Below are 14600 nucleotides of genomic sequence, written 5' to 3' on the forward strand. Positions count from 1 at the left end.
TGGTGGGCTTTGGGAGGTGTGTGTGTGTGTGGGGGTGTGTGTGGGTGGGTATGTGTGTGTGTGGGTGGGCTAGGGGGAGAGTGGGGGGCATTGCGAGGGTCACTGAAGGGAGGGCTTGTCTGTTGATCTGACAAATACAGGCACCCACACATGTACAAATGCACACACACACACACACACACACACACACACACACACACACACACACACACACACACACACACACACACACACACACACACACACACACACACACACACACACACACACACAGAGAGCACCACGCCTGGCTGGCCTCTCTCCTATTAGCACTGACGAAACAAAGGGGTGACACGTCCCAGCCCGCAGGCACCCAGTTGGAGAATCACAAACACACACACACACACACACACACACAAACACTCATGTGCACCCATATGTGGATAGGCACATAAACACACACTCACACACACACACACACACACACACACACACACACACACACACACACACACACACACACACACACACACACACACATACACACACGCACTCACATTCGCACACACACACACACATTCACATATGCACACACGCTATGAGTTACTATATATCTACTGACATTAAATGAAATGTGAGGCATCTAAAGGACAGAAATAAACATGAGAATGTGCTCAGTGCAGATACAGTACATATACAGTCATTACTCCACTCCAGGCATGGGAGAAGCATGCTTTGGCAAGAGCGTAAACAGTAAGTATGTGTCTCTGTGTGTGCACGTGTGTGTGTGTATGTATACGTGAATGTGTGTGTGTATGTGGGTGTGTGGGTGTGAGTGTGTGTGTGTGTGTGTGTGTGTGTGTGTGTGTGTATGTCTATGTGTGTGTGTGTGTGTGTGTGTGTGTGTGTGTGTGTGTGTGTGTGTGTGTGTGTGGTGGCAGTCGTGGTGGTGGAAACAGCGGCAGCCCCGCATCATCATGGTTCACAAACAGCTCTGTGTGATGGATGGGGGGTGGCAGAAAGTGATGCCACAGCATGACAAGAGTGAACTTTGGGACATCTCTGTTCCCGACAGCTCCAGCGAGCAGAGGGCACCGTGCGGTCACCGGGGGCATGACTGCGCTCACCCGCCGATCCAGGGGTGTGGGGGGGTTAGGGGGGAGGGGGGTGGGGGTGTAGGTGGGGACAGGGGAGGACAGAGACGGGGGGGAGGAGGGAGGAGGGCACATGAGGCGTCGCAGTGTCACAGTAATGTCAGCCCATGTCATGTGCAATCATCGTTGGCTGTAATTTTCTGAGCAATTAGAGCGCTTATAGCAGAGAGAGGCTGGCTGACAAACAGGGGAGCTTTGGCTCGCAGCCGTTGTGGACTCGGACACACACACACACACACACACACACACACACACACACAAACACACATACGGCTGTGCCTGGACACAAATACATGGTATGTCAATCTCTCTCTCTCTCTCTCTCTCTCTCTCTCTCTCTCTCTCTCTCTCTCTCTGCTGCTCAGACACTCTATTGAAACCTATCCTTTTAAAACCCTAATGATCTCCTGATTGCTTCTTTCAAATGAATATCTTTCTCTTTATCTGCCTGCCTTGTGTTAACCTAAATATATTTTTAACCTCTCTGCACCATCTGGTCTTGTCTTGACCTGCCCCTCGTTATTTTTAAACGAGGTCGTAATCATAAAATGAAATACAAATTTGATGAGATATTGCATTCTGTGCAAATCTTGCATTTATTAATTATTTAATTATTTATAGCAGCGGATTAAATAATAATTGCTACGTAAACATTAAACATTTTATGTAACTCACTATTGTTTCATTTGTGTGAGTATGGACAATCCAGTCTCTGAAGCATAGAGTATGAGATCATATATTTTCACTTCAACTAGAAATGGATTGCTACAAAAGAACATAACTGATAGTATCACAGGTGCAACACTACATTACTGACACGTCCCTATTTCCGACTTACTCAGAAATGGACATGGACTACTGCTTAACAGTAAACAACGTGACACACTCTTTCTCTGAGTGGAGGGGCTGTTGTGGAAAGGCTGAGATTTGGTGGTCCCAGTGGAAGTGTGTGTGGTGCTGATCTTCCACTGTCTGTCTGAGTAATAGCTGAAGAGCCCCCTATGACACACACACACACACACACACACACACACACACACACACACACACACACACTTCTCTGGCTCTCTGCCCAGCTAAGGCACAAACCTACATACTCACACATGACCACAAACACATCACCACTATCACACATCGTCAGGCCAAATATCACACCCAGATCCTATCGCATCCTTAACAACAAATTACTTTAAAGGCCTGATAGTTGTGGCTGGTGTATAATAATATTTGTGGAGAAGGGAAACAATATATTTAACTAGAGATGCATTTCCACAAGAAACTGTGAAGTGTGATACTAACACTTCCTGTAGTTGGGTCAGGTATTTTGTAGACGCTTTTGTCCAAAGCCACTTAGTAAAGCATCCTGCTTAGGATGGGAATCAAACCCAGGTCCAGTGCAAGGGAACCACTATCCACTGTACCATCTGTACTGTATAATCATATTATGTCATTTACGATCAAACCTTTGATAACATTCAGATATGTAAACGTAATGGCTTGGTTGAAATGACAGATTATGGAGTGCGAATCGAGTTATGTCACAATAGACCAACATTCCACCATTCATTTCAATGGGAAGAAAGAGTGATGAAAAACGACAACAACAAAGGAAGGGCAAAGGGCATTGGAACCATTTATACAAGAGCACTACATGGGATCATGACGGACGTGTCAGAGGTGGGGCGGTGTCGACATCTCAAAAGCACTAGGAGCAGAAACAGTGCCAAAACATGGATGGAATAAAGATAACATTTTAAATTTAAATAATGTTTTGACACTGCACTCTTGAAACGCTCTTCTGTTGAAAAATATGCTTATTTTTCACAGTGTTCCCTTAACCGTATTTGTCAGGTGGTTCACTTGCATTCTCTCTCTCTCTCTCTCTCTTTCTCTCTCTCTCTCCCTCCTCCTTGTGTATGTGTTATCTCTGTGCCCTCGTTTTACGGCTGACTGAGCCAGGAGGGGCCACCAGCAGGAGTGTGTGTGGAGCCGTCTGCCAGCATCATCCCAGCCATCCTCGTCCACCCAGACACCCTGCCCTCACCTCGGTACCGGACCTTCACAAGCCCTTAACGTCTCCCCCACGCCTGGGCGTCCATGTGTGTCACCCTCCATGTCTCTGACACACGTCCGTCCAGGGCTCTCCCTCTATTTCCCCCTCTCTCTCTCTGTCACTCCAGCTCCTTCACTCCTTTCACTTCAGCCACTTGTCCCCCCCACATCTTCTGATGTGACACCAGCCAGGCCAGGACCTTGTCCCCTTGTCCCCTCCTCATACCCTCCTCATACCCTCCTCATACACCCCCCCCCCCCCCTCGCCTCCACAGTGTCTCTCCACTGGGCCGAGATTTTTCACGCGTGGATCTGACACACGTGTATGTGTGTGTGTGTTTGTGTGTGTGTGCATGCGTGCGTGCGTGTGTGTGTGTGTGTGTGTGTGTGTTTGTGCGTGTGTGCATGCGTGTGTGCATGTTTGTGCGTGCATGTGTGCGCATGTGTGTGTGTGTCTGTATCTGTGTGTGTGTGTGTGTGTGTGTGTGTGTGTGTGTGTGTCTGTGAGTGTGAATGTGCGTGTGCGTGTGTGCCCCCAGTGCACACACCGACACACGAAACTGGAGATGACACAGACACATTAGGCTCCACAGCCCATGATGCCGTTCACCCGGACCCTAGCAATGACACACGCGGCCGACTCCCATGATCCCGAGCCACAGCAAGAAGGGGTGTCAGAGGAGATGAGCCGCACGCATCACAGACCTAAGAAGTCACCGCACATCCATTGAATGGAAGACTGAACGATCATGAATGTTGTCACTGGAGATACCAGCGAACGTTGTCACTGACAAGCCACGAATGCTGTCACATACGGCACTGAAACTATAGCTCACAGATAGCGACAATTCCGTTTTTCAAGGTTATTTCCCACAAAACACATAAAAAGTGTTTATTTACAGTGTAATGAGAGTTCACAAAGACGGATGGATATTTTCAGACATGCCCATGTCTGTGAGTCGACTGGGCTGCAGAATGTCCCCACCACCAGCATCCTTCACGCTTGGCTCTCTGTCTCTGTTTTCTAGGGCTGGTCTGGTATCTGCCAGGGTCACATTTCCTTCCTCCTTCAGTTGGAGTGAGTGTGTCAGCCCAAAATATTTCCCCTGCTGCCCTGACTGCCACTGCTGTTGCATCGAGTTCATACAATGCTCATATTACTATTTTTTTTACCTTTTTCAGTTCCTCTTTCACTCTCTTACCTTCTCTTATCTCCATCGATCTCTCTTTCTCATATCTCTTATTTTACACTTTCTTTGACTCCATGCCTCTCTCTCTTTTTTTTATTCTCCTTTCTCCGTCTGACCTGTCACTCCTGCCACTCTCCTCCATGCATCCCCTCCTTCCCTCCCTCCCTGTCTCTGTATCTCTCTCTCTCTCTCTCTCTCTCTGTCCATCTCTCCCCTGTCTGTCCTCCCTGCGCTGACAGTGACTGTGATTGTAGCGCCAGGCGCTGCCCAGGTCCGGCACATTCCATCACCCTGCTCTCATCCACACCACACCATGCCATAGGTGCACAGGGTATAAATACCCCTATTGCCCGAGGGCTCCCAATTCCAGCAGGGCCTGGGTGGCCCCCACACAACCCCCACCCCAACCCCTCCACCCACCCCTCCTATCCCTCCCTCCCCACCTCCCTATCTCTGTCTCCCGTCCCCCTGGTGTCTAATTAGGATCTTGGGCTCATTAAGGCCCCTGATGCCCCCCTCTCCGCCTGGGGGCATGCTGGCACAAAGTTGATTCTATCTGACGTAACAAGTCAATGCTAAAAGGGATGGATGCTAATTTTAATTAATGGAACGTAAGGGTCAGTTTGAGACAAACACGGGCAGAGAGGAAGGAGGTAGGGAGAGAGGGAGGGAAGGCAGGCGATGAAATTAGCCACACGGAGGGGAGGACAGTCCGCAGGTGAGATCATCCTAGCAGTTGCCACTTATAGGCCTCTGAGGACAGACAGAGCTACAAAGAAATGTAAAAAAAAACATTCAATTCTAGACAATTTCATTCAATTCTATTATTTAAAATTGTAATTAAATTCATCTTAAGTTTTTTTCTGAGATTTTGTACAAGGAGAATGGGGCTGTCTATCGGAATTGAACACCAGAGATATGTTGCTGCCATTGAACTTTGGGAGTTTAGCGCAGTCCAGTTAGCAGACTTTATTCGGAGAGATTCTCAAACCTGTGGTGTAACGAGGGATCAGACGAGGAAGCAAAGGGGGCGAACTTCAAAAGGAGTTTTTCAGAAGGACTTCAGAGAAGGCTGCATCATGGCCATCACTGAGACAAGGCTCACTGCGCACGACCAGGACAGCGACCTGTTTATCGGCCGTTTCGGCTGGACCCAAAGGCTGAAGTGACTAGGAAAACTCTGTAGCTCTGTGACTGTCAGAGAACGCATTTTTATGCTAAACTTATTGGTATGATTACATCCTGTCTGCCACCCCTGCAAGTTTCCTCAACTATTTATAACAACAGTGTACATCCACCTGCAGGCGAACGCACTCTAGCTCTACCTTTGACATTCATCACTCAGATTAACAGATTGCAGCAGCATTGTACAGAGGATATAGAAGCAACATTTATTTATTTATCTATCTATTTATTATATCCAGTTTTTAGTGGTTTAGGAAGGATTGGAACCCTGAATACTATATCATTTATATACTATAAATTGTCTACGTTGTTTGTAAAATGAGGTGGATCATGACTCATCTACTGCAAACCAAATCCTTCCTACGTGTCCAAATAAAGTAACCTGAGCCTGAAAGAGTGAATGAGCCCCAGCAGCACTGTGGGCACGGGTAACTCCCTGACTAATACCGCAAGTAAGAGGGTGTATCCGACAGACTATCGACTCTATGAAAATAATGGAAAATGTCACCGCATGGCACAGGATCTCCCCTTTTCTTTCATGATAGGCTGGATATTTCACACAAAAAGGAGACACATTTATTAGTATTATCTCCTGAGCACAAGACACTAAAGGTGAATCTGACAGAGCTGTGTGAAAAGAGGCCAATAGGGTTGAAGTGTAGATTGTTCAACTCAAACTGTTGGGACTGACTCCTCTCCACACCTAATACGTGCCAGACAGGTTATGAGTGATTGGGCCACCATCACGCTTTCACTTTCACAATATATTATAACTAGGAGAAACTGAGTGTATCACTGTGAAATGCCATCAACAGTTGAGTTGGTCTTCTCTTTGTTACACCTTAGTGCAGTGATATGCACACAATTCACAAGCAAACAAACAAACACACACAAACACAACCACACACGCATACGTAAAGACAACCACACACTAAAAAAAACCACATACACACACACACACCCCCCCCCCCCACACACACACCCCCCCCCCCCCCCCCACACACACCCCCACACACCCCCCCCCCCCCCCCCACACACACACACACACCACCACCACAGTGGCTCCACAGGAGTGGCTGGCCATCGGAGCCAGCTGCCCGCGTTCTGAGCACGGGCGGCACCAGCTGTGGCCTACTCCGCCAGCCCTGACGAGTCGGGCGTGAGCGATGCCACATGGAGTCTGTGAGCTGACAGTGTGGCATTGTGCTGGCGTCAGGCCGCGTCTGCTCACCAAAAACATGAGCCGCCTGACGGACACCAAACGCCTGCAGGGAGAGAGAGAGAGAGAGAGAGAGAGAGAGAGAGAGAGAGAGAGCGAGAGATGGGGAGAGAGAGAGAGAGAGAGAAAGCGAGAGAGGGGGAGATAGAGACGGAGGGAGAGGAGCCAACGTACAGCAGACCAATCCCTGCTACCGCCCTTTCACTCTCTCTCTCTCACTCTCTCTGAGCACTGAGCACCTTGTTTTAACTCTTTTTGTGTGTGTACATCATCTCTCTCTTTTATTCCCTCCTACTCTTCTTCCTCATGTCCCCTCTGCCTCTCTATCTCTTTCCCTCCCTCCCTCCCTCCCTCTCTTCCCCCTGACCTAGTTTTAGCATTTGATCCTGACTGGAAGGTTAACCCCTAAAGGGAATGTGATGTCAGGCCAGTGCCATGTCAATTCCCACACAAAGGGCACCCTTTGTCACTTCACATTTCCCCTCCACATGGCTTTTTATTGTTGTTTTATTGTAGGGGTCATCTTTTATCAGCAGCCACAGCACTCAGCTGTGGCCATTCCACTGGGATCCTGCAGGGGGAGCCCCATCAGGAAGCACCCGCCAGATCAATCTAGATCCAGGTGGCTCACCTGCTGTTCCTGGATCAGTGGCTCGGGAAATTTCAAGTACAAAAGACTAAAGTACGGAATAGGAATCGTGTCGGAGGACGTGGTGCATGATTGTGTCCTTATTTGTTCATGAAGGCGAAAGTCTACATCGAACTGTGACAAGTGTGACACCTACGATGAAATCTATTCAATCATTATTGCATCATTGCAGAGTTGGCACGTAGCAGAGTTAAGAATGTTCCTAGTACTAGGTGTGCTAATTCATTCCTGTACAGCAGCCTGTGTTTGAGTGTTGGAGGAGGGAGACAAACTTTGCTCCACTCAGGGCATCCGTGCCCACAGCCACTTGTAACCACAGCCGGAAGCTCCTGTAAACAGACTCACAGCATCTCCTCGTTTACATTATTTTTTTCTCCAGGCTACTTTTTTTTTGTTACATATACTACTTTTACTTTTTACATATATCATGTCAGCACATGACACTGTGGTGAAAAAAGATGTTTCACAAAAAGGCAGAGAAGAAAATGTGGTGTTTCATGTTTAAAAAATTCAAGTTCAAGACTTTGAAAAGACTGCAAATGAGGAAATGACAGTGGTCACTGGTGGAGGGCAGAGTTGCTTCTTCTGAGCGCCTTGCGTGACCCAGGAAGTGGGGGAGGGGTGGAACAGGAAGCCCTTGATTAAAAGCCGGTGTAAAAAATCACCCAGAGTGCCGCAGTGGACATGTATAGTGAGGGGGGTGAAGGTGGGGGTTGAAGGGGGGGTTGGCACAGGAGAGTGAGGGGTGCCAGGGTGTGAGCGCTGCTGGCAGGAAGTGAGCGGAGGTTGGGCATGGCCTGCCCAGGGGTCACTACCCATCATGCACCGGGGCATAATGCTGCTGATGAGGGGGAGGAGCCCTGCAGCCCCACGCACCCCCCAGCACTGGCCACTCAGCCTCTGTATAACCTGAGCCGACAGACACACACACACACACACACACATTAACGACATAAAATGCATACCACTTAACACACACACACAGCTATACACATCACTACATAACACACTCTCACTCACAGAAACATGCAGACACGTTCACTTTAATTTAATTAGTAATAATTTTGTAAAAAGAATTCACTGAAAATGAATGGCTACATACTGTAGGTTAAGTAATACAGCACAACTTTATCAGATGTCTATGCACAGAGCAAAGTGTATGTGTGTGTGTGTGTGTGTGTGTGTGTGTGTGTGTGTGTGTGTGTGTGTGTGTGTGTGTCAGATGGTGGTTAATCAAACAGTAAAGGTCAACACATTGTGGAACAACAGAGCCGCTTCATTAGTGCAATCTGTCACATTCATATTCACTCCTGTTGCACCTCAACTGTCTGACTGATAACTTTATCATTAAGCTTTACGTTTGTGACGGACTCTACTTCATGTTTTCAATTAGGTTAAAATCCTGACATCACATCATAGAGATTGGTGTTAATTTTGGTGACTGTAATCTTGTCTCAATGTAGTTTCTTGGTTGTTTAAAAAACAAATAACTCTACTGGAAGCCGTGCTGTATGATAATGAATCACAACATAAGGTTTGGCAAATGGAACTATCCTTTTTGAAAAGCAATTCTGTTAAAAAGAATGATGAACAGAGCATAATGAAAAACTTTCATATTGTTGTATCAGCAAGCTACTGCCAAAATGCTTGACCTTTGCTTTCCCACCTCAAGTCACACTGGCTGACAGTCAAGCAGGCCTTTTAATACCTCTAGAAGTAAAATGTCTCTATTGAGAACTATAAGTAGCTTCATTAGGTGACGAAAGGATTCTCAGAACCAAGTTAGGTTCTCCCACAGGAACCAATGAAGAACCTTTTTTCCAAAGCAGAAGACAGAATGTGTATGACAAATGACTAGATGACCCTGACAGTCCTCACCAGTAGAGGAGGAGAGCAAAGGAGATCAAGGGGACATTTGGAGGGAGGTGTGCGTGTGGGGGGGTAGCCAGAAAGGGAGGGTGGGGGTACAGGCAAGTGGTGGTGGTGTGTGTGGATGGGGCGGTGGGGGGTGGGATGGGGAGGGTGCTGGAGGGAGGTGAAAGGAAACACCATGGTGTTGATCTCCAGGAATGCAGCATGCCAGAGCTCTGGCTCGGCTGGCACCAAACCCAAATACCTCTGCCCAGCTCTCTTCCTGTCTCTCTCTCTGTTTCTCCCTCTCCCACCAGCCTCCACCACTACACACCCCTAGACCCGAAACGGGAGACCCACCTCCTCCTCCTCCTACCCAACTCTGTTTCCTCCAGCAGGAATGCCTACCCACCAGGCCCAATAGCATTCCTGCGCTAGCTTTGCTGTTGCTGGCCGGCTGTCACAACTGGCTGGCCAGAATAGCCCCCCAGTGACGTCTGCCGAGTTACTAGAATATTGAACTCTCCCAAGAAGCCAGGGGAACAAGGATACATGCACGGTATACGGACGCGATGTACCCCTTGCCCCTGGAGGTGTGCACTATACACACACACACACACATAAACACACACACACACACACACACACACACACACACACACACACACACACTCAGATTGACGGATGAGGGCAACTACTGAGTGAATGAGCTCAAACACACACACTCCAGCACAGGTGTGACACTGGAGAAAGTGCTTGAGTCTTGGGTCAAATTCAGCTCCAGCTGAACGTGGGTTCTCAGGTAACGGTATCAAGGACAAAAAAGATGGGGGTGACACCACTTGTCCTTGCGGGAGAGGGAATAACTCGTTGGAACGTGGTTTGGGTTGCATGGAGTTAAGTGGATCTGTTAAGAATTACACAAAATATTTGGAACATGGCAATACGTTTTAAAAAGCACATGAATGAATTTGCAATGGCAATGCCAAAAGTTATGTACAAGATGTCAAGTGCCACAATGTCATTGATATCTACAGCCCACCCACAAACAAACAAATAGTATGACAAATAAAAGTTTGAATGGAAGGGGTGTACCTGATGCAGTGAGTGAGGCTGACCAGTCTTATTGCAGAGACCGTGGACTGAGATAATACGATCATATGAAATGTTAGAAACAGAAACTTTCTGTTTTGTTTCATCAGGAGAATTTCTTTCCATACAGTATATACTATAGGGACATTCCTTTTTGCCATCCCAATTCAATTTGAGTGTAAGGGGGAGGCTGTCTGAATCTAAATAGTGAAACCTGAAATGTCTGGCTAGAGCAGATCTCAGGTGAATAAAAGATGACACTTTTGTTTCATCACTGCTGCCAGCCTGAGGAGGGTTTGTCAATGGAAATAATGACTGGTATTATGATGGCATGAGCCAACCTCAAATGCCTTCAGAAACTTGAGTAGGCAGTGCCACCAGCCATAAACATTTAAAAGAGACTTCTTGTTGATTTCACTGAAGATTGACATCATGGAAGAAGACAAAAAGCTTTTGCTTTTTAAAGCTTTCATTTCAAAGGGCACCCTTTGTCACTTCACATTTCCCCTCCACATGGCTTTTTATTGTTGTTTTATTGTAGGGGTCATCTTTTATCACAGCTCTCAACTGTGGCCATTCCACCGGGATCCTGCAGGGGGAGCCCCATCAGGAAGCACCCAACAGATCAATCTATATCCAGGTGGCTCACCTGCTGTTCCTGGATCAGTGGCTCGGGAAATTTCAAGTACAAAAGACTAAAGTACGGAATAGGAATCATGTCGGAGGATGTGGTGCACGATTGTGTCCTTATTTGTTCATGAAGGCGAAAGCCTGCATTGAACTGTGGCAAGTGTGACACCTACGATGAAATCTATTCAATCATTATTGCATCATTGCAGAGTTGGCACGTAGCAGAGTTAAGAATGTTCCTAGTACTAGGTGTGCTGAGTCATTCCTGTACAGCGGCCTGTGTTTGAGTGTTGGAGGAGGGAGACAAACTTTGCTCCACTCAGGGCATCCGTGCCCACAGCCACCTGTAACCAGTAAATAGAAAAAAGATTTTTTCACTGAGCTACTTTTTTTTAAACATATATCATGTAAGCACATGACACTGCAAGATGATGTTTCACCAAAACAGAGAAAAAATGTGGTGGTTCATTTTGCTGTCTAAGGAGACTAAACATTTACATCATGGAAGAAGACAAAATGCTTTTGCTTTTAAACGTTTTAATGTCAAACCTAACCATAAAGTAATGGAAGTGAACCCAGGTCACCTCTCAACTTCAAAGAGATGAATGCATAGAGGGACATGCTGCAAACAAAACCCTGCCCTCTTCACCCTCTGCCCTACTGCTAACATGTTAGCTAGCTACTTACACAATAATGAGACAGCTACATGCTTATTGTGTCAAAAGTGGTGTATGAGATAGTAGTATGTTTTATGTGATAATTCTGTTATGGTACTTTAGTATTTGTATTTGACTATTTGTTAATTTGACTTGCTTAACATTAACCTGCTAAACGTAATTTACAAGAAATGAGCATAACTGGCATAGTTCAAGCTAGCTAGCTTGTTACCAGCATAGCTAGTCGGCTTGTTGTGAATGAAAACAATGGAATAGAATTATACCTTTCTCTTTCTGTCTGAAAAGTACCTACAAGAATTGCATTTAATTTTGCATTTAAAGTTTACAGCTTAAAAAAACTTGAATTTAAAGCTTTTAATGTCTTGACAATGTTAACAGAATGAATTGACCATTTTAACTTTAAATATAGTTCAATATACTCTGTATATTCTTTTACCACTGGGAAAAGGTTTCAGAGATCTTACTTTTCAGAAAAGAGTACATGTTTTCAGGTATCAACCTAATAGCCACTCCACCAAAGTGCACTTTGCTTGCTGACCTAAGAGTAGGGTGACCAGATTTCCCAGACCTAAAACCGGGACACTTTGCGCGCGACCGTAACGCTCGTGCACGCACACGCTTTTTATCCTGAACATGTGCCCAGGTCAGACATAGACATAGATTTTGCCAACAGCACACGTAGGCCTACTGTTCACAACATAATGGGGTATCTCAGTTATTATTCATGCATTTTCTATGTAGCCTACATATCTAAGAAAAAATATTAAAAGACATTGAGTGAGTTTTGTGTGGGACCAACTTTATTTTTCAGAATTAAAGCATTCTTTTGGAAAATTTACCCACTGAACTTGTGAAAAAGTTTGTGAAAAGGTATTTTTCATTGCATGGCAATAAACAAACTGTTTTGAACTGCTGCCACAGGCTTGAACTAAAGTTATGGTGACACTTTACAGTAAGGGTACATGAATTATGAATTATTATTGTGCTTTACTTCATTCCTTTATATCTTATGAATCATCAGGAATTGACATGAGTTCATAGCCTCTCATTCATGACCTCATGCATGAACAAAGCATTAGGTGGGTACATTATTAGGCACAAGTTGTGTTCAAATCAGAATTTGCGCAGTGATGACCACATTGTTTTGCATAAAAAGAAATAATCATGATCATACTTATTAAATCACAATTCATAATGATGTGCCGTACCTAATGCTTTAGTTGTGTTGTTCATTTATGAGGTCACGAATGACAAATGAACACGTCAATTCCTGATGATTCATGGGATATTAAGGAATGCAGTAATACATAAATCATTAATGACATAATGCATAATATTACATATACTAACTACATCAATGAATTCATGATAATTGTATCCTGTACCCTTAGCGTAAAGTGTTACCATTGTTATTCCAACAACACACACACCCTATTGGAAACATTCATTCCTTATATTTGTTAGAGGAGTGAATTTGCTGATGTATCATTTTATTGGCTAACGTCCCCTCCTCAGCAGCCCGCTTGAGCTCACCACTTCCAGTGCTAACATTGCTAAAATAGGTGGCTATGCTGCTAGCCCCTAGCAGCCCCTCTACCCAACTGGGCTTATGTTTGGCTGTTTTCACATGATCTTTCACATCTGCGCTACCACCATGGCTTACAGAAAATGAGGTTTTGCAGTGTGTGCAGAACGCTGCATTATCATCGCCCTGGACTAGCTATGGATATAGCCTGACCATTAAAACGAGACAGATAGAAGAGGCTTTAGCAACAATGTTTACAAATATACATTGTAACGCTGGCTGCACAGATTATGCAGACACAGACCACTACGATTGACTGACACACACACACATTGTTCAAATCAACTGCTGGACGCTTTATTAGTCCTTCTACATGGGTTTAGTTAATGATCGGGCTATAATAAGTAGGGATGGGTATCGTTTGGGTTTTTTCCAATACCGGCGCTAAACCGATACTTTTAAAACGATACCGGTGCCTGAACTGATACTTTTTTTTTTTTAAGCACAAAGCGACGATTGACGACATTAAAGAAAGGCTTTTTTTATTCCCAAGACAATTTTTTTTCTTCAAATTGAACAATATATTAACTGTTTAAAGTATATTATAAATAAAAAAAACATACAAAACACTTGGCTTCAAACTACAGCTTCAAACTTTTTAACTTCAAACTATGAACATTATATTAACTGTAAACAACAGTTTATAGTATACTTAAATAAATATAAATAAATACAAAAAACAGCTTCAAACTTCTTTTGCAAAAATAAGAGCATATTTGCCTTTGGAGTCAAAAATGTATTATTTTGTTTGCATTTATATCATGAAAGAGTTGTTTACCTATCTTTTCTATCTTGTTTATAGTTAATCTTGTTACTTGAACACACTGAGTACGAGAAAATGTGTACTGCCCCTTTAAGAGACTACCGTAGGTTAGCTGTCATCTCCGTTTATTTTTCAGTCTTGGGTTGCTGATCTGCCTTTGACTCTTGCCTTCTCTCCCCTCTTTTCAAGCAATTTGTTGCATTTGCTGCACGTCGCGATGTTTGAATCTTTTTATGCGAAATACAGCCACACTTTTGACCGTTTACCTTTCGGTATTTTCTCTGTTAAAAGGTTGATGGCTAGTTCTGTTTGTGCTTGCTCTGTGAAATGCTGCCTGCTCTTCACCGTCATAAGACTGTTGCTATGAAAACACCAATGAGCGTGAGCGACACAAGACAAAGTTTACATTGGGAGCTGGGGCAGTTTTACATGTGCCCCACGGAATCTACCTAGCGACCGTGTTCAATTGGCGCAGGCACCGAAATGAAGCACCGAAATCTGCGTTGCATTTCGGTCCGGGTAGGTACCGGTTGTATTGGAACCGGTTCCATATTGGTACCGGTTCTCGGTACCC

Source organism: Clupea harengus, chromosome 23, assembly GCF_900700415.2.
Source record: "Clupea harengus chromosome 23, Ch_v2.0.2, whole genome shotgun sequence".
Classification (NCBI taxonomy): Eukaryota; Metazoa; Chordata; class Actinopteri; order Clupeiformes; family Clupeidae; genus Clupea; species Clupea harengus.